Genomic DNA, 21,366 nt, shown 5'->3' with positions numbered 1-21,366 from the left:
GTTTGAGACCAGCCTGGCCAACATGGTGAAACCCCGTCTCTATGAGGGGGAAAAAAAAAAATACGAGGCCAGGCGTGGTGGCTCACACCTGTAATCCCAGCACTTTGAGAGGTCAAGATGGGCGGATCATAAGGTCAGGAGTTCAAGACCAACCTGGCCAACATGGTGAAACCCCGTCTCTACTCAGAATACAAAAAGTAGCCGGGGGTGGTGGTAGGTGCCCGTAATCCCAGCTACTCGGTAGACTGAGGCAGGAGAATCGCTTGCCCCAGGAGGTGGAGGTTGCAGTGAGCCGAGATCTTGCCACTGCACTCCAGCCTGGGCGACAGGGATAGACTCTGTCTGAAAAATACAAAAACAAAAACGAAAAAAAAAAAATAGCCAGACGTGGTGTTGGGCACCTGGAATCCCGGCTACTCAGGAGGCTGAGGCGGGAGAATCGCTTGAACCCGGGAAGTGGAGGTTGCAGTGAGCTGAGATGTGCCACTGCACTCCAGCCTGGGTGACAGAGCGAGACTCCGTCTCAAAAAAAAAAAAAAAAGAAATACCATACCAGGCTGGTATGAAAAGGTGCTGAGCACAAACTGGGCCTTTCAGTCTAGGCATGTCAGTACCCACTGATTTTTGTTCATCTATACCTGTGTAATCAGTGATTCTTGGGATCTTAAAATATTAGAGTTATAAGGAACCTAGAGGTCGTGAAGAAAATAATAATGATGATTTACATTTACTGAGGGTTCACTATATACCAGGCATAAGGAAGTCTTTTACTTGTATTATCAGTTTTACTTGTCTAGCCTCATTTGATCTCTTCCATAATCTCTAAAGAAGGGCTAGGATTCCTATTTTGTCAATAAGAAAACAGACTTAGAAGACAGCAAGGAACTCCCACAAGGTCATACAGTTCATGCATGGCAGAGCTGGCTCACATACCTACATCAGTCTGAGGCGAGTTTGCATTTTTTTTTTTTTTTGAGATGGAGTCTTGCTCCGTCGCCCAGGCTGGAGTGCAGTGGCGCGATCTCAGCTCACTGCAAACTCCACCTCCCGGGTTAACGCCATTCTCTTGCCTCAGCCTCCGGAGTAGCTGGGACTACAGGCGCCCGCCGCCATGCCCTGCTAATTTTTTGTATTTTTAGTAGAGACGGGGTTTCACCGTGTTAGCCAGGATGGTCTCGATCTCCTGACCTCGTGATCCGCCCGCCTCGACCTCCCAAAGTGCTGGGATTACAGGCATGAGCCACCGCGCCTGGCCGAGTTTGCATTTTTTAACTACCAGCTCCTTAGAGGGCCAAGGGATTCTCAGAAAAAGGTATGTCCATCGACATTCTGACCAGGTCCCCAGGAGTTCACTAACTCACAGTTCAGTGAAAATGACCAAAGGATGTATTGAAAATCATGGAACCTACACCCTGAAATTTTAACTATATGGAGTGTAATATGCAATTATAAAATGTATTGGTGGGTTCTATTTTGGCCTCTAGTTCCCGCATCACTAAGGAACTTACTGTAACCCTTAACCTAGGTGGCTAAGGGCACAGTGTGGATCCCAGCTGCTCTGCTGTCCCTTGAACTGTTTTTTCTCTGGGGCATCTTCTTGTGTTTCAAGTTTCAATCATGCTGTGAATTTTAAAAAATTACCAGGCTAGGCATGGTGGCTCAGGCCTGTAATCCCAGCACTGTGGGTGTCTGAGGTGGAAGAATCACTTGAGCCCAGGAGTTCAAGACCAGCCTGAGCAACATAGTGAGCTCCCATCTCTAAAAAAAAAAATAAATTAAAAAAAATTAGCCAGGCGCCAGGCATGGTGGCTCATGCCTGTAATCCCAGCACTTTGGGGAGGCTGAGGCAGGTGGATCACCTGAGGTTGGGAGTTTGAGACCAGCCTGACCAACACAGAGAAACCGCATCTCTACTAAAAATACAGAATTAGCCGGGCGTGGTGGTGCATGCCTGTAATCCCAGCCACTCGGGAGGCTGAGGCAGGAGAATCGCTTTAACCTGGAAGGCAGAGGTTGTGGTGAGCCGAGATCACACCATTGCACTCCAGCCTGGGCAATAATAGTAAAACTCCATCTCAAAAAAAAAAAAAAAAAGAATTAACCAGGCATGGTGGCATGTACCTGTAGTCCCAGCTACTGGGGAGAGGGAGTGGCGAGGGTCTAGGATGCAAGGATCACTTGAGCCCAGGAGGTCGAGGCTATAGTGAGCCATGTTTTTGCCACTGCACTCTAGCCTGGGTGACAGACTGAGATCCTGTCTCAAAAAATAAAACAAAATAAGACAAATCAATTCAGAGGCAACCCTTACTGAGTCTCTGATTTAATTGGTCTGAAGGGGAGCCCAGGAATCAGTATTTTTAAAAAATGTATAGATAACCTCTGGTGTAAACTCCTGCTTATTGGCCTGGTGAATGTCTTTGTATTGCTCTTTCCTACCTGAGAGCATTTTCTTTTTCTTCTTCTTTTTTTTTTTTTTTTTCTTTTGAGACAGAGTCTTGCTCTGTTTCCTAGGCTGGAGTGCAGTGGTGCGGTCTCAGCTCACTGCAACTTCTGCCTCCCGGGCTCAAGCGATTCTCCTGCCTCAGCCTCCCAAGTAGCTGGGACTACAGGGGTGCACCACCACACCCAGCTAATTTTTGTATTTTTAGTAGAGATGGGGTTTCGCCATGTTGGCCAGGCTGGTCTTGAACTCCTGACTTCAGGTGAACCGCCCACCTTGGTCTCCCAGAGTGCTGGGATTGCAGGTGTAAGCCACTGCATCTGGCCTCAGAGAGCGTAATCTGTATTCCCTAGCAGCTGTTTTTACTATTGTTTTTCTTATAGTCTTCAAAGATGTATTGGGCTTTGAAAACCTTTTGGCTCCTAGGAAGAAGCTATTACTGCTTGGTGGAGTCCTGTCTGAAAGTGAATTCTCTGTTTACACTGCCCCATTCATTCCCTGTCCTGTGAACTACAGCTACATATCCTCTTTGTAACACTATTCAGAATAGAAAGTTTAATTATTCTACCCCTAAAATCTTGCAGATTGCAAGAGGCTAAAAGCTACTGGTATAGCCTAGAGATCAAGGGATCTTGTGTGGTGTTATGACAACTACTTCTACTTATATGTGATGTTCGCTTTAAATATACACAGACATATCTGTACGTTAGTTGAAGGGGATCTCAAAAATCTCATCTGACCTTTAATTAGACTCCAATAAGAAGTGGTTAAGACATTGACGTATGGGCGGGGCATCTCAAAAAAAAAAAAAAAAAAAGAGGAAAAAAATATGTAAAAAGAAAAAAAAAAGGAAAAAGAATAATATATTTTTAAAAAAGGCCAGGCTTGGTGGCTCACGCCTGTAATCCCAGCACTTTGGGAGGCCGAGGCGGGTGAATCATTAGGTCAGGAGATCAAGACCATCCTGGCCAACATGGTGAGACCCTGTCTCTACTAAAATACAAAAAATTAGCTGGGTGTGGTGGCACATGCCTGTAGTCCCAGCTACTCGGGAGGCTGAGGCAGGGGAATCACTTGAACCCAGGAGATGGAGGTTGTAATGAGCCAAGATTGTGCCACTGCACTCCAGCCTGGTGACACAGCAAGACTCCATCTCAAAAAAAAAAAAAAAAAAAAAAAAAATGCCGGGCGTGGTGACTCACGCCTGTAATCCCAGCATTTTGGGAGGCTGAGGAAGGTGAATCACGAGGTCAGGAGATCGAGACCATCCTGGCTAACACAGTGAAACCCCGTCTCTACTAAAAATACAAAAAATTAGCCGGGCATGGTGGCTCCCACTTGTAGTCCCAGCTACTTGAGAGGCTGAGGCAGGAGAATTGCTTGAACCCAGGAGATGGAGGTTGCAGTGAACTGAGACTGCGCCACTGCACTCCAGCCTGGGCGACAGAGCAAGACTCCATCTCAAAAAAAAAAAAAAAAAAAAAAAAGATTAAAAAAAAAAAAGAGAGATTGATGTATGGCAAAACCAAGGCTGGGAGTTCAGGCCCCACAGAATACCCAGGTCTAGAACTCCTGTCTTTGGAAGCTAATTCTCTTTTCTCCTCACACCCCTGCCTCACTTAACGCTGTCTTTCATGGCCTTTTCTCTTCATTCGCACTACCACCTTCCTAGTTCAAGTCATAATGTTAATTCCTAAATTACTGCCCTAGCCAGAGAAGGAGGAAAAAAACTGGAAGAAACCACATCAAAATGTCATCTGTGGTTGGTAGACGTCTGATTTTAATTTTTTTATATCTGCTTTTCTGAGATTTATACATTTTACATAATAAACAAGTTTTACTTTCCTAAAGGAAAGACACACATCATTACTGGCATAGCCTTCACCCTGGTATCTGAGCGCATGTCCGTTATACAACCTATCTGTGCCTAGCTGTCAGAGTTGCCTTTCTAAAATGTGTTCTCCAGGCTCCTGCTGAAACCCTCAGGGTGTCCTGGAATTTCAAAGTCATAACCCAGACCCACCCTTCCGCCTATCCCCTTATCTCCAACCATACCCAACCCAACCCTCTCTGCTTGGCAGGCCAGCATCCTCCTTGTCCTAGGACCAGGGGAGCTCCATTCAGCTCCTTCGCAGCTACTCTCCTCTATACAGAGAACCCCATACTCTTTGTCCTTTCCCCTTTATCTCTCCAGATGTTATCCTTTGAAGCTCAGCTAGTCTACGGCCAGACCACCTTGATCACCCCTGGTCTCATCTGAAGTTCAGCTCAACTCCTTCCTTCTCCGGGTCAACTTTGTCACCTTTTTTTATCTGCATCAGGAATGGCAAACAGGTTTTGTTTTATGTAAACCAAGTCCATGCCATTGACAATGGTTGCATAGAGAATTCTATTTTCTTTATTTATCCCAGAGTCTTACTCTGTCACCCAGGCTGGAGTGCACTGCCGCGATCATGGCTCACTGTAGCCTCTACCTCCAGGGCTCAAACAGTCCTCCTGCCTCAATTCCTGAGTAGCTGGGACTACAAGCATGCACCCCTCATGCCCAGCTAATTTTGTTTGCTTTTTGTAGAGACAGGTCTCACTATGTTGCCCAGGCTGGTCCCCAACTCCTGGGCTCCAAGGATCCTCCCACTTCAGCCTCCCAAGGTGCTAGGGTGGCAGGTGTAAGCCACCGTGCCTCGCCTTGCATGGAGAATTCTGAAAGCCTGCCCATGTTCAAAGGAAAAAGAGTCCTGTGATTATAGTGGTTTTTGCCATAGGCAAAAGAAGGAAAAGTGACAGAATGAATGTGACATATTTTTCATCCAGATTTATAATAATTATTTTAGACATGTGATGTCCGGTACTGAAGTCCCTAGCCACACATGGCTATTTAAATTCAGATTAAAAATAAGAAAAGTAGGGCCGGACGTGGTGGCTCACGCCTGTAATCCCAGCACTTTGGGAGGCCGAGACAGGTGGATCACGAGGTCAGGAGTTCAAGACCAGCCTGGCCAATATAGTGAAACCCCATCTCTACTAAAAATACAAAAATTAGCTGGGTGCCATGGCGTGTGCCTATAGTCCCAGCTACTCAGGAGGTGAGACAGGAGAATTGCTTAAAACCGGGAGGTGGAGGTTGCAGTGAGCCAAGATTATACCACTACACTACAGCCTGGGCAACAGAGTGAGACTCCATCTCGAAAAAAAGAAGAAGAAAAATAATAATTTAATTAAAATTAAGTACAGAAGATTCTCCACCTAGAATATTTAAACTTCATGATTGTCCAGGCATGGTGGCTCACACCTGTAATCTTAGCACTTTGAGAGGCCGAGGTGGGCGGGTCACCTGAGGTCGGGAGTTCCAGACTAGCCTGGCCAACATGGTGAAACCTCGTCTCTACTAAAAATGCAAAAATTAACCAGGTGTGGTGGCACACGCCTGTAATCCCAGCTCCTGGGGAGGCTGAGACAGAAGAATCGCTTGAACCTGGGAAATGGAGGTTGCAGCCGAGATCACACCACTGCAATCCAGCCTGGGTGATAGAGTGAGACTCCATCTCAAAAAAAAAAAAAAAAAAAAAAGGGTCTAATATCCTTAAAATCCATCGTGAAGTTTATTTACTTTTATTTTAATTTTTATTTATTTATTTATTTATTCATTTATTTTTTAGATGGAGTCTCACTCTGTTGCCCAGGCTGGAGTGCAGTGGCACAATCTTGGCTCGCTGCAACCTCCGCCTTCCGGGTTCAGGTAGTTCTCCTGTTTCAGCCTCCCAAGTAGCTGGGATTACAGGTGTGTGCCACCACACCTGGCTAATTTTTGTATTTTTAGTAGAGAGAGGGTTTTGCCATGTTGGCCAGACTGGTCTCAAGCTCTTCAGGTGATCTGCCCACCTCGGCCTCCCAAAATGCTGGGATTACAGGTGTGAGCCACCATGCCCCACCTTAGATGCTTTTTTTTTTTTTTTTGGTGACGGAGTCTCCTTCTGTCACCTAGGCTGGAGTGCAGTGGCACGATCTTGGCTCACTGCAACTTCTGTCTCCCCGGTTCAAGTAATTCTCCTGCCTCAGCCTCCTGAGTAGCTGGGATTACAGGCATGCGCCACCATGCCCAGCTAATTTTTATTTTTAGTAGAGACAGGGTTTCACCATGTTGGCCATGGTTGGCCCAGCTGGTCTCAAACTCCTGACCTCAGGTGATCTGCCCACATTGGCCTCCCAAAGTGTTGGGATTACAGGTGTGAGCCACCTCGCCCGGCCACATTTTTGACTTAGGATATTTTTTGCTTATGATGGGGTTAATGGGAAGTAGCCCATTGTAAGTCAAGGAACATCTGTAAAATTAAAAATTTTTAATATGGTAGCCAGTGGCACATTTCAAGTGCTTAATAGCCATTTGTTGCTACTGGCTACTATCCTGATAGCAGCAAAGATACAGAACCTTTCCACCATTACAGAGTTATACGAGATGGCCCTGTTTTATTATTTATTTCTTTGTTATTTATTTTTGAGACAGAGTCTCCCTCTGTCACCCAGACTAGAGTGCAGCGGCGTGATCTTGGCTCACTGCAACCTCCACCTCCCGGGTTCAAGCAATTCTCCTGCCTCAGCCTCCTAAGTAGCTGTGGCCACAGGTGCACGCCACCATGCCCAGCTAATTTTTGTTTTTGTTTTTTTTCTTTTTGAAACAGGGCCTTACTCTGTCACCCAGGCTGGAGTGCAGTGGCACAATCTCAGCTCACTGCAACCTCCACCTCCCAGGTTCAAGCAATTCTCCTGCCTTTGCCTCCTGAGTAGCTGGGATTACAGGTGCGTGCCACCATGCCTGGCTAGGTTTTGTATTTTTAGTAGAGATGGGTTTTCACCATATTGGCCAGGCTGGTCTTGAACTCCTGACCTCAGGTCTCCCAAGTGCTGGAATTACGGTGGCTCCATTTTAGATATGTAGTTATATGACAATGCAAGGAAGAATATATTTGCTTAGGTGTGTGTGCCTTGTTTTCTCAGTGAGAGACCAAAAGTGCTTTTTTTTTTTTTTAGACAGTCTCACTCTGTGGCCAGGCTGCAGTACAGTGGCATGATCTCGGCTCACTGCAACCTCAGCCTCCTGGTTTCAAGGGATTCTCCTGCCTCAGCCTCCCAAGTAGCTAGGACTACAGGTGTGCCATCACGCCCAACTAGTTTTTGTATTTTTAGTAGAGATGGGGTTTCACCATTTTGGCCAGGATGGTCTTGATCTCTTGACCTTGTGATCTGCCCACCTTGGCCTCCCAAAGTGCTGGGATTACAGGCGTGAGCCACCACACCTGGCCCAAAACATTTCTATGGGCAGTAATCTTCGCTTACATTTATTTTGTAACCTTAGTGCACCTAACCAGTGCTGGATATGTAAGAAATACTTTGTAAGTATTTGTTGAATTTATTTTTTAGTACTTAGTGGGCAGTGCACCATTAAAGTAAAGTGTATGAATTTTGAAATAGGAAACCAAGTTTCTGGCCCCTTCTCTTCTGCAAACTAGCATGTGACTTAGAATATCTCATTTAACTGAAGCAGGTCAGTTTCCTCAAGAGTAAACAGTTGTAGACTGGACTATATTGGAAGATTCTTCCAGGTTTGGAATTTTGTGGTACATATGGAGTATTCATTTTTAAATAAAAATGTACACCCCCCACCCCCCAAACATACACACACACAATGAAAAGTAGCAGGTTAAAAAATATTCTAGCTTATTTTAAACTTCATTTGTCCTGGGAGGCTGAGGCGGGCGTTATCAGTTGAGGTCAGGAGTTTGAGAACAGCCTGGCCAACATGGTGAAACCCCGTCTTTACTAAAAATACAAAAGTTAGGCCGGGTGCAGTGTCTCATGCCTGTAACCCCAGCATTTTGGGAGTCCAAGGCGGATGGATGACTTGAGGTCAGGAGTTCAAGACGAGCCTGGCCAACATGGTGAAACCCTGTCTCTACTAAAAAATACAAAAAAAAAAAAAATTGCCAGGTGTGATCTCAGATACTTGGCAGGCTGAGGCAGGAGGATCACTTGAATCTGGGAGGTGGAGGTTGCAGTGAGCCAAGATCACACCACTGTACTCCAGCCTGAGCAACAGAGCTAGATTCCGTCTCAAAAAAAAAAAAAAAAAAAAAATCAGCCAGGTGTGGTGGCATACGCCTGTAGTCCCAACTACTTGGGAGGCTGAGGTGGGAGGATTGCTTGAACCCAGGTGGTGGAGGTTGCAGTGAGCCAAGATCACGCCACGACTCTGCAGGGTGGCTGCCTGGGCAAGAGAGAGTGAGACTGTCTCAAAAAAAAAAAATAAATAAAACAAACAAACAAAAAACCAACAACTTCATTTATCTGATTTTCCAAAGATATAAGCCTAGCATTTCAGGATTAAATTCTCTGCCACAGCTATAGCTGACTTGGGCAAGTCAGATGGAGAGGTAGTTGCCTTGGTCAAACCTGGTGAGGTTTTGTACTATCTTTAGTCTCACCGCATGCAGCAGTCACCAGTCAATGCTGCCAACCCTTTTCCATTGCTCTAAGTCAGTAAATTGTGGTCTATTGTCTGTTTATGTATGGCCCTCTAGCTAATGGTTTTTACATTTTTAAAGGGTTGCAAAAAAAAAAAAAAAAAAAAAAAAAACCAGACTGGGCAGCACAGTGAGAGACCCTGTCTCTGCATAAAATAAAAAAATTAGCCAAGTGTAGTGAAGCACACCTGCAGTCTACTCAGGAGGCCGAAGCAGGAGGATCCCTGGAGCCAGGGAGGTTGAGGCTGCAGTGAGCTGTTATGGCACCACTGTACTCCAGCCTGGGTGACAGAGGGAGATCCTGTCTCAAAAACAAAAAACAAAAACCCCAGAAACAAAAAAAGAAACAAATAAAAGAATAATATGTAACAGAAACCACATGGCTTGCAAAGCCTATAGTATTTACCTAGCCCATGACAGAAATGTTTGCCATCCCCTGTACTCAGTGACTTTCCTGTACAGACCCAACCATTTTTTAAGGCGAATCGTTTTCTGAAGTGTTATAAGGTCCTGTGACTCAAACACCATGGAATTAAACTCTACCTTCTCTATGGTTTAGAAAGAACTCTGAAGACAGGGAAGGGCAGCCAGGCTGGCAGGGAGTAGATGGGGATCCTCGACTTGATCAGCTTTGTGTTGAAATACTACAAAGTAGGCAGGATCACGTGTTCTGAAGGCAGAAAGCAAGTCCTTGGATCCAGAGTCTGTGTGTTCTGGTCTTGGCTTTGGGAATTTGATGAGTCACGGTTTCTGGCTGTGTCTTCCTTGACTTACAGCTTTCACAAGAATGAATTCTGAAGGCCCCATGAAGGGGGGAGGGCTGTGAGAATCGTCATCTAAGGTCCATGCTTGCATTTCAGTTTGTCCTTCTTTTTCTTTTTCTTCTTGCTGCCTCTCCTTTGAGCACTCCAGGGATCTAGATTGGATGGGCAGCTAAAGGGACTGAAATGAAGAGGCAAGAGCCAAACTTCAGGCCCTAGAGCAGGGATGGGCCAGTATCTGAATTCTGATAGCATCATTGCCAGGCAGCCCCAGGGCAAATGCAAAGTTGATTGATTTTTCTTAAGAACTCTTACTTTTCTTTCTGATGCTCACTGCCAGGTGTCTAAGGGCCCTGGAGCTTCCCAAATCTCCTTTCTACTTAAGCCTATTCCCTAGGTTTTTACCAAGCCTTGGCTTTTAAAATGCACCTCTTCTTAGTTACCAAAAAACTCCAGTTTTGGCATTTTTTCCCCTATTTATCCTTTTTTTCCCCCTCCTCTCCTTGTCCCATTCTTTCCTCTAGGCTATTTTCAAAGTTCTTTCGCCCCTGGCTTCTGTATACACAACTGCCTTTAGAATAATCCAGTGTGCCTCACCTTAATAAAAATCCAGATTTACAAAACAAAAATTATTTGAAAGGTGAATCTTTTTGTTAAAGAAATCTGGCCAATATGAAAGACTAGCATCTCTTTTTTTATGTTTATCACTTTGTGTGTTTGTTTGTTTGTTTGTGACAGTCTCACTCTGTGATCTGCAACCCCGCCTCCTGGGTTCAAGCGATTCTCGTGCCTCAGCTTCCCAAGTAGCTGGGACTACAGGTGTGCTAATAGTCGTATTTTGTACTAATAAAATAGCTGGCTAATTTTTGTGTTTTTAGTAGAGACAGGGTTTCGCCATGTTGGCCAGGCTGGTTTCAAACTCCTGGCCTCAAGCAATCTATGCACCTTGGCCTCCCAAAGTGCTGGGATTACAGACCTGAGCCATCATGCCTGGCCGTGTTTATCACTTTCTACATTTCATTATAGCAAGCGGTAACTAGGGGAGGTCCCCTAGTTGGGTGCAAGCAGATTCATTTTTGCATTTGCAGATCATGTAACACAGTGAAATTCATAGCCTTACCCCCATACTGGATCATAAAAATATTTTACTTTCCCTATTTTGTTTACTATCAAGCCTGAGCTCATTAAATATATCCAGTGGCCTGGATCAGGATCATGTGAAAAACAGGACCTTGGCTTGCTTACAACGTTTGCATTTGTTTTGGTTGGTACAGATTCATTTGGATAAATTCCCAACTTATTCTCAAAGAAGATTCTAGCGCAGTACCGGGCTCCCAGTGGCTTTTCATTCATAGTAATGAGCGTTAGCCGAGCGTGGTGATGTGTGCCTGTAGTCCTAGCTACTCAGGAGGCTGAAGCAGGAGGATTGCTTCAGCCCAGGAGGTCAAGGCTGCAGTGAGCTGAGCGGTGTCTGTGCACCATTGCTGCATTCTAGAATTCCCAGCCCGGAACTATGCTGTTGTCATGCCTAGGAAAGCATCCATGAGAAAATCCTTTTCTGAGTCCGAATGCCGATTCCAGTTCTGGTTAGAATTCCTTGACACACACGGCACTTCCAGCCTTGGTTTTCACGGTTGCTGTGATAGCAGAACACACAGCTGTGAAACAGAGAGAAGATGAGCAACAGAAATGGATGTGCTAAAATGTGAGATGAAAATATGCAGAAAAGCCAACCCTCTTTAGAAATCTCATTTATTCAGAGTTCAGTGTAAGCCTAATAGGTACAAGCTGAGATTTTGGGGTCTGGTGGGTTCCAGTCTTGCTTTCCACCAATCACTAGCTTCACTTGACTTCTTTGGGTTTCCGTTTCCTCATTTGTATGAGAAAATAGGGATCATGAGAGTACTTGCCACATGAGATTTGGCAGGAGGTTGTATATGTCGAGAATTTAGCACTGTGTCTAGTACACAGCAGGTGCTTAATAAATGTTCGTATTAGTGTTTTAGAACATGTGGGAGGGACATAGCCCAGTGCAGTGTTTCTCAAATTTTGAGGACTCTGGACATCTTCACAGACAGATAAGATACAGGGCACTCAATTGGCTGTAACTTCAGATAAGCAGTAAATAATGTTTTAGTACAAGTATTTCCCAAACGTTGTATGGAACATATATGAAAATATTCATTTCTAATCTGAAATTCAAGTTTAATTGGGCACCCTGAAGTTTTATTTGCTAAATCTGACAACCCTGTTTTCCTTTCCTTTTCTTTTCCATTTTTTTTTTTTTTTTTTTTTTGAGACAGGGCTCACTCTGTCACCCAGGCTGGAGTACAGTGGCGCAATTACTGCTCACTGCCGCTTCAACCTCCCAGGCTCAGGTAATCCTCCCACCTCAGCCTCCAAAGTAGCTGGGACCACAGGTGCATGACACTATGCCTGGCTAATTTTTGGTATTTTTTGTAGAGACAAGGTTTCACCACGTCACCCTGGCTGAATTTTTTTTTTTTTTCCTAGATGGAGTTTTGCTCTTGGCACCCAGGCTAGAGTGCAATGGCATGATCTCAGCTCACTGCAACCTCTGCCTCCTGGGTTCAAGCAATTCTCCTGCCTCAGCCTCCCGAGCAGCTAGGATTACAGGTGCCTGCCACCATGCCCAGCTAATTTTTGTATTTTTGGTAGAGACAGGGTTTCACCATGTTGGCCGGGCTGGTCTCCAACTCGTAACCTCAGGCTATCTGCCCGTCTTGGCCTCCCAAAGTGCTGGGATTATAGGTGTGAGCCACCACGCCCAGCCTACCATGGCTGATCTTGAACTCCTGAGCCCAAGCCAGGAGGGCTGGGATTACAGGCATGAGCCACTGTGCCTAGCCCTGTTTTTATATTCTTAAAAATTATTAGCCAGGTGTGGTGGCTCACTCCTATAATCCCAGCACTTTGGGAGGCTGAGGCGGGTGGGTCACTTGAGGTCAGGAGTTCAAGACCAGTCTGGCCAACATGGTGAAACCCTGTCTCTACTAAAAATATCAAAAATTAGCCAGGCCTGGTGGCGCATGCCTGTAATCCCAGCTACTTGGGAGGCTGAGGCATAAGAATCGCTTGAACCCAGGAGGCAGAGGTTGCAGTGAGCCGAGATCATACCACTGTACTCCAGCCTGGGTGAGTGAGACTCTGTCTAAAAAAAAAAAAAAAAAAAAAAATACAAAGTGCTTTTAAAGTGCTTTTACTTGGGTTCTATATATTGATATTTACTGCATTAGAAATTAAAATTAAGAAAAATATATTAATTTCCTTTAACAAGAATAATAGTAAGCTCATTTTTTATGAAAATGTTTTCATGAAAAATAATTATATTTCCAAAAAAAAAAAGTAGATAAAGAGAAGATCATGTTGTTTATATTTTTTCAAATCTCTTTTGATGATTGGCTTGATAGAAGTCAGCTGTATGCTCATATTTGCTTCTGCTTCAATCTATTGAGGTATGTCATTTTCACTGAAGTTCTATAGGGAAAGAAAATTCAACCTCACAAAGATATGCAATTGGAAAAGGGAGGAATATTATAGTAGACTTTTTGGATTATTGTGAACATTCTTCTTTGATACTAAACCCAAACTCTACAAGAGGTAGTTTTTGTTTTTGTTTTGTTTTGTTTTGTTTTGTTTTGTTTGAGATGGAGTCTTGCTCTGTCGCCCAGGCTTGAATGCAGTGGCACAATCTCAGTTCACTGCACCCTCCACCTCCCAGGTTCAAGAGATTTTCCTGCCTCAGCTTCCCGAGTATCTGGGATTACAGGCGCCTGCCACCATGCCAGGCTAATTTTTGTATTTTTAGTAGAAACAGGGCTTCACCATGTTGGACAGGCTGGCCTCGAACTCCTGACCTCAGGTGATCTGCCAGCCTTGGCCTCCCAAAGTGCTAGGATTACAGGCGTGAGCCACTGCGCCCAGCCAAGAGGTAGTTTCTTAAAGGTTAGTTGCATGCAGAATCTGAAACCGTAACAAGGAAATTTTCATGCTCTGTTACATTAAAATTGGTTGGCCCATCTTGAACTTTGAATGGACTGCTTACCCATGCATGATTCTGTAACATCATGGTTGGTTATTTGGAAAATATTGGTTCACTGAATTGTGAAGATCTTCCAAATATTGAAACATTTCAGTATGTATTTTTAAAAATCCACATTTGTAAATGTCATAGCTGATCTCATGAGAAAAGCCCTTAATAACTGGCTAGCAGTCAAGCTCATGGTGATAAATGCGGGTTGCCCCCAAATTTTTTTCTTCCTTTTTTGTATTTTTTAAAATTATTTTTCTTCTCCTGGCACTGCAGGGCTAACTCATAGGCAGTGCACCCAGAGTCAGCCAGGTTCCCCCATATTTAACTTTTGCTTGAAAGCTTGAATTTGATCATTGGAAATCAGTACTGTCTGTTGTGTTCTTTGAAGTGCCAGGGTCACTTCATTCATTTTCTAGAAAATATCTCCCAAATATTCAAGTCTAAATAATCATAGTTTGTTTTATCAAGTAGTTTAGCCTGTGACTCTCAAGTGATTTTTCCTTGTGACAGCAATCGTAATTTGGTATACAGTAGAAGTGCTTTATCATACTTTCCATTTCATCACACAGAATATTTTAAAAACATCTACTTGAATAGAGACTTAATAAAATAAATAGGCTAGATGGGTGGCTCATGCCTGTAATCCCAGCACTTCGGGAGACTGAGGCAGGTGGATCACCTGAGGTCAGGAGTTCAAGACCAGCCTGGCCAACATGGTGAAACCCCATCTCCACTAAAAATACAAAAATTAGCTGGATGTGGTGGCAGGCGCCTGTAATCCCAGCTACTTGGGGAGGCTGAGGTAGGAGAATCACTTGAACCCAGGAAGTAGAGGTTGCAGTGAGCTGAAATTGTGCCACTGCACTCCAGCCTGGGCAACAAGGAGACTCTGTCTCAAACAACAACAACAACAAAATTAAAATTAAAAAATTTAAAAAATTATAAAAAGAAATAAAAAAATAAAATTGATACTGTGTTATCAAATACATTCTTAAGGAAAATTGGCTTTAAAAAAAAGTAGAACAACTTCAAATGCCTGGTGGTAAAAAAATGCCACAATTACTAGTATACTTTGGTGGCACTGCCTCTTACACTGCTAGAAGTTTTAGCCACCATTGCCTTTTTATCACTAGTCAGTGTCAATGCCATGTAAAAGGGAAATATGTTAGTATTATTAAGAACCTTGGAGCCTCTCAGCGTTCCAGGGACCTCACTCTGAGAACTGCTGGTCTAGTGTCTGATGTCCCCATTATAGGCAGTACCAGACAGTGTAGATTGATCTCCCCTCTCCTATTGCAGCCCCTCCTTCCTTGGGCATTTTGGGAAAGCACCAAGAGCCCCTGGGCCCTTTCTTAGGCATCTGTTGAGGTTGGCTAGGTGATGAGCAGTTTCTGAGGTCACATTCATGGTACTCTTTGAAGTCCTCTAAAGGGGTTTGAATATGATTCATGGGCATTCCTAAACCCTTGGAAGATTCTGGAAGATTTAGAAGCTCCAGATTAAATCTCTACCTCTCCTTTCTGCTCTATTATTTCCTAGTGTCCAAGGGAGCTCAAAACCCCTTTTAGAAGCTGAAACTATTCTGCAGGCCAAATATATACTAGCCTCAAAGATATACAGGCTAGAAATGGGCCCCTACAGCTGAAAGACGCTTTGGAGTAGGCCTGGGGTGATAGAGCAGCACTTACCAGAGACACATTATTCTGCCCTATTGCAGCTCTGCAGTTGAAAATTCTAGGGGTATACCTGCATGCTGGCATACCAAAAACAATAGAGAAAAAACTCCACTTAGAATCACATGGCTGGAGGTGGAAAATGCTATTATAAAACATTTCTATTGCACAGAAGGCACAGTCCTTTCTCAGGGACACATAATTTAGTCTCTGAGCAGCATGAGACTTTCATATGCCAAGTGCCGTATAGAACACGGGGAATTCTAATACAACCTACAGGGTTTAAAGTCAAATAACAAATTTGTGATCACAGAAAAAAAAGAACATAAAAGGCTTACCCAAAGTGGGAGAATCCATATTTTTTGGTTGGATTTTATGGTCAAGGGAGGGCTTCAATATGAAATAGAGTTCATCAGTAGATTTCAAAGTGAACAGTAGAGATTATCTTAATTAGGGATAAGAGGGTAGGGTGGGCTGGGCACGGTGGCTTATGCCTGTAATCCCAGCACTTTGGGAGGCCAAGCTGGGTGGATCATGAAGTCAAGAGATTGAGACCATCCTGGCCAACATGGTGAAACCCCGTCTCTACTAAAAATACAAAAATTAGCTGGGCATGGTGGCAGGCGCCTGTTGTCCCATCTACTCGGGAGGCTTAGGCAGAAGAATTGCTTGAACCTGGGAGATGGAGGTTGCAGTGAGCCGAGATTGAGCCACTGTACTCCAGCCTGGGCAACAATAGCGAGACTCCGTCTCAAAAAAAAAGAAAAAAAATGAAAGGAGGGTAGGGTGGAGGGAAGTGGGAGAGGAGGGTGAGGAGGCCAACGTAAAGGATTGAAGGATGCTGGGTGTGGTGGCCCACGCCTGTAATCCCAGCACTTTGGGAGGCCGAGGTGGGCAGATCGCCTGAGGTCGGGAGTTTGAGACCAGCCTGACCAACATGCAGAAACCCCGTCTCTACTAAAAATATAAAATTAGCCAGGTGTGGTGGCGCATGCCTGTAATCCCAGCTACTCCGGAGGCTGAGGCAGGAGATTCGCTTGAACCCGGGAGGCGGAGATTGCAGTGAGCCGAGATCGTTCCATTGCACTCCAGTCTGGCCAACAAGAGTGAAACTCCGTCTCAAAAAAAAAAAAAAGGATTGAAGGAGAAAAACAGAGTTGAACTGGTTCTGGTCAGAGGTTGGCAGAAAATACATGCAAGTGATTTTTATTTTTTATTTTTGTTTAAGGACAAGATCTCACTCTGTTACCCAGGGCAGAGTACAGTGGTGTGATCTTGGCTCACTGTAGCTTCAACTACAACTCCTGGCCCAAGCAATCCTCCCACCTCAGCCTCCCAAGTAGCTGGGACCACAGGCACATGCCACCATGCCTGGATCATTTTTTATATTTTTTATAGAAACAAGGGTCTCACTATGTTGCCTAGGCTGGTCTTAAACTCTGGGCTCAAGTGATCCTCCTGCTTGGGACTCCCAGAGTGCTGGGACTACAGGTGTGAGCCACCACTCCTGGGCTGGATCTTGATTTAGACCAAGCTTGTCCAACCTGTGGCATGTCCAGCCTGGCTTTGAATGTGGCCCAACACAAATTCATAAGCTTCCTTTGGGATTTTTTTTTTTAAAGCTTATAAGCTATCATTAGTATCAGTGTATTTTATGTGTGGCCCAACACAATTCTTCTTCCAGTGTGACCCAGGGAAGCCAAAAGATTGGACACCCCTGACTGGGCAGTAGGGTGAGTAGGCTACAGTGTGCATGTGCATGAGAGTGTGACTCAGGCAAAGAGAAGGGCTCCAACTGGGACCTGCCTGGATTCTCAGATCTGTCATTATTAGCTGTGTATCCTTGGGCAGCCTCTCTGAGTCTGTCCTCTCATCTGTCTAATTAAATGAGGTGTCATATATCAAATACTTGATTACTGTAGGCACTTGAGAAGCAATGTTTGCAGCTGGGCATGGTTGCTCACGCCTGTAATCCTAGCACTTTGGGAGGCCGAGGCAGGTGGATCACTTGAGCTCAGGAGTTCGAGACCAGCCTGACCAACAAGGTGAAACCCCATCTCTAAAAAAATAGCAAAATTAGCCGGGTGTGGTGGTGTGTGCCTGTAGTCCCAGCTACTCAGGAGGCTGAGGCAGGAGAATCGTTTCAACCCGGGAGGTGGAGATTACAGTGAGCCATGATGGCACCACTGCACTCCAACATGGGTGACAGAGTGAGACTTCGTCTCAAAAAAAAAAAAAAAGAAAAGAAACAATGCTTGTTTTGTAGTGTGATTTGATGGCTACTTTATTGGCTATCTGGACTTCATAATCCCATTTTCTCATCCTCATTGAAATACAAAATAAATAAATAAATAAATAAAAGCAAAGCAACTACCTTAAAACCCCAAATTCTGGCATTTGTTTATATAGTGATCCTTCTGTACCCATCGGGGATTAGTTGCAGGCCCCCCAGATTTTGGATGCTCGAGTCCTCTATATAAAATGGTGCAGTATTTGCATATGACCTACACATATCTTCCCATATACTTTGAGTCATCTCTAGATGACTTAGAATACCTAATCCAATGGAAATGTTAGTAAGTAGTTGTTATGCTGTATTGTTTAGGAAATAATGACAAGAAAAAGAAGTCTGTATGTGTTTAGTACAGACACAGCCGTCCTTTTTACATTTTTACATTTTTAATTTTTTGTGGGCACATAGTAGTATACATATTTATGCGGTACACGAGATTTTTGAATATTCTTGATCTGTGGTTGGTTAACTTCAGGGATGCGGAACCCACAGATACTGAGGGCTGACTGTACGTAGAATATATGCCTTTGAAACACTGTTTTGGATTCAGATTTTGTGTCTTCAAACTTTTTTCATCAAAATTTAAGTATATTTCTGAACAGTAAGGCATTGGACTCCATGCCAGGGGGTGCAGAGGTGAGTGTTCTGGTGATCTAGAAAGGAGTTGAGGGTCGGGCACGGTGGCTTATGCCTGTAATCCCAGCACTTTGGGAGGCCGAAGCGGGTGGATCATTTGAGATCAGGAGTTCAAGACCAGCCTGACCAACATGGTGAAACCCCGTCTCTACTAAAACTACAAAGAAATTAGCAAGGTGTGGTGGTGCATGCCTATAATCCCAGCTACTCAGGAGGCTGAGGCAGGAGAATCTCTTGAACCTGGGAGGTGGAGGTTGCAGTGAGCTGAGATTGCACCACTGCACTCCAGCCTGGGCAACAGGGCAAGACTCCATGAAAAAAGAAAGAAGGAAGGAAGGAAGGTGGGGAGGGAGGAAGGGATGGCATTTGAGGACACACAAGTACCCTCATGCAGAGTGGAATGAGACAGGTGACCCAAGAGGGGTGCTCATGGGAAAGACTTCTGTGATGGGAGTAATTACTCCCCAGCATGCAGGGGATTTACTCCTCTTGGGTTTGCATAAAGAAGGGCACACAAGGGACAAGAGGTCAAGTGAGATAAACCCTAACATTTGAATAAGGGGCTGGCCCGCGTGAGGGAGGAAGGAAGTTGAGGAGAGGGATCTGAGAGGAAACTATGCCACAGGTGGCGGGGAGAGCAGGTTAGACCAGGTGGGGCCTTATGGCTCTGAGAGGAGGTGCTTTTGGAGGTCAGTGGCTTAAGGGAAATCCTGGGCTGTCAGGAAAGGCCACCTCAGCCCCTGGCCTGTCAGCAATGGCTCAGTGACCTTGGGCTGTTGTTGGATCTTTCTACATCTCTGAATCTCGAGAATAATAATACCTGTCTAAACCATGCACTGGGTTGTGTGATATGTCACATAAAATAGTAGAAGGAGAAATAGAATGATGAGGGCCAGGCACCGTGGCTCATGCCTATAATCCCAGCACTTTGGGAGGCCAGGGCAGGCGGATCACCTGAAGTCAGGAGTTCGAGACCAGCCTGGCCAACATGGTGAAACCCTGTCTCTACTAAAAATACAAAAATTAGCCAGGCATGGTGTCAGGTGCCTGTAATCCCAGCTACTTGGGAGGCTGGGGCAGGAGAATCGCTTGAACTTGGGAGCGGAGGTTGCAGCGAGCCGAGATTGTGCCGTTGCACTCCAGCCTGGGTGACAGAGCGAGAATCCATCTCAAAAAAAAAAAAAAGAAAAGAAAAAGAATCATCGCCCTCCCCCAACACCCATTATGTTCCTCTCAGGGAAGCAAGGCAAGAAAGGAGAGAGGAAGAAAGGGAAAAAAGAGAAAAAGGGAGGCCCAGATGAGGCGTTATGAGGCGGGTCAGCTCACTGTGGTAGAGGGCAAGACGAGAAATGTTGTGAAAGCAAAAGGAGCTGACAGGCAGGGCTGGGGGGCGGGGAGGCCCTGTCGCCACGCCCCGGGCAGGCAGATAAAACGGTCATTTATGGTACCCACCCTAACAGATTAGTCAGTCAGACCCAGGAGAAGTGAGGTCAATTGCCCTTTAGTCCCAGGACTAACCGGAAGCTTCTGCAACAGGAGGACATTGAAAATAAGATGGAACCCATCCACATAAGGTAGGAGACCAAAAAATGACAACAACCCTTCTGACATTTTAAAACTGTCAAGAACTGCTCTGTGCCATTTTCTAGTCTCCTGGAGCTGGAGAGCTGTCAGTTCTTGGAAATAACTTCTGTGGTTCTAGACATTTGTACTTTATAGATGAGGAGACGGGCTCAGGGAGGTTAAGTTACTCCCTCAAGGTCACACAGCTGGAGTGTAGAAAACACATGATCTCAATTCTAGGTTCAGTTTTGTTTTGCTTTGTTTTGTTTCCACCCCAGCAGACATTTTAAAGGTAGGAAATGCAAAATTCTGAGCACTGTCTCGGGGATTGGAGGAGTGGGTGGGGACAGAGAATGGGTTATCTTATTTGCCTATCCTGTCTGTGGGTGTGATCCTGCAACCAAAGCCAATTCTGGCTTCTTCTCTAGACGGTCTTGGTCTCCTTTTAGTGAGTGGGCTTGACTGTAGCTAAGTAATTCTACTTTTTCGTGTCTTAGACTGCCCCACTCAGTCCTCCAGCAGCCGACGAGTGCGTGCTGCTCGCATGGGCCCAAGACTCCAGCAATCTCCATAGGTAGTTTCTGTAAAACCAGGCAGACAGATCATCCCTGGGCACCCTCTCTTTATCTCATTAACCCTGGTGGTACCAGGAGGCACCTGACATTCTAATAGTTTGGTGCCAGCAAGTTTCTGTTATCCTCCAGTTGTAATTGTTAACTTGAATGGAATGCAAAACTTCTGGTTTGGAGCAGAGTTGGGTCTTAACTGTGAATAACTTGAAGGATATGGAAAATGGGAAGTACCTTTGGTTATTGTGGAGGATGGTTTATGAGCACTTTTTTGAGTTGCATTTGCTCTGATAAATAGGAATATGTGGTCAATGTGGAGATGCTACTGCGTCTACATATTCACCAGTTAACTCCACCCTTTATTAACTCTTGCCTTTGACAGTTTTTCAGCTCGGCAAGCCACGACTTGTTTGAGGATTAGAACAATGAGCTTATCGTAATGCCACCTTTAAAAAAATTGCTCTAACGCTTCCAGCGTCAAGGTTTATTTCTATGAGCCTTTCCTGCAACTCCGCCCCCACCACCTGAAAGTTTGACATTGCTTTCCCCCTTAAGGGGAAGTGTGGAAATAGAGCCTGCTTGTTCATTTTCATTATTGTACATTACATTATATCTTTTCGACCATTATATTGTGTTCCCTCAGTGGTGTTTGCTCTGAGGGTGGGACACAAGCCTGTTTAGTGTCTCGTAAAACATTTACCAAAAGCACTGAGCCATGGTTTTGAAGGGCATTCCGTTGCCAGAGTGTGGGAGGAGAGAGCAAGCAGGGAAAGAGAGCGCCAGGTGCTTAGCAGGTACGTGCTTCCTCCTTTAGTATATTCATATTAAAAATTTCAAATTGCATACGATTTGGGTTCTCTTC

At 44.8% G+C, this 21,366-nt stretch overlaps 1 protein-coding gene across 6 annotated transcripts in view; it reads left to right on the top strand.

The window, feature by feature from the left end:
* RBM47 (RNA binding motif protein 47) overlaps nt 1-21,366 on the top strand; it is a 209,288-nt gene that overhangs the window by 95,722 nt on the left and 92,200 nt on the right. The window contains exon 1 of one of the 6 annotated variants that reach the window (XM_054486419.2): nt 17,190-19,946. The exons of 4 other annotated variants lie outside the window; for them this stretch is intronic. The gene's annotated coding sequence lies outside the window, so the exon portion shown is untranslated. Of the gene's footprint in view, nt 1-17,189; nt 19,947-21,236; nt 21,299-21,366 lie in introns of those variants that run through there. One more of the 6 variants, XM_054486418.2, reaches the window with a different exon arrangement.

This window comes from Pongo pygmaeus, chromosome 3, assembly GCF_028885625.2.
Source record: "Pongo pygmaeus isolate AG05252 chromosome 3, NHGRI_mPonPyg2-v2.0_pri, whole genome shotgun sequence".
Taxonomy (NCBI): Eukaryota; Metazoa; Chordata; class Mammalia; order Primates; family Hominidae; genus Pongo; species Pongo pygmaeus.
This window is presented reverse-complemented; position numbering and strand designations above follow the sequence as displayed.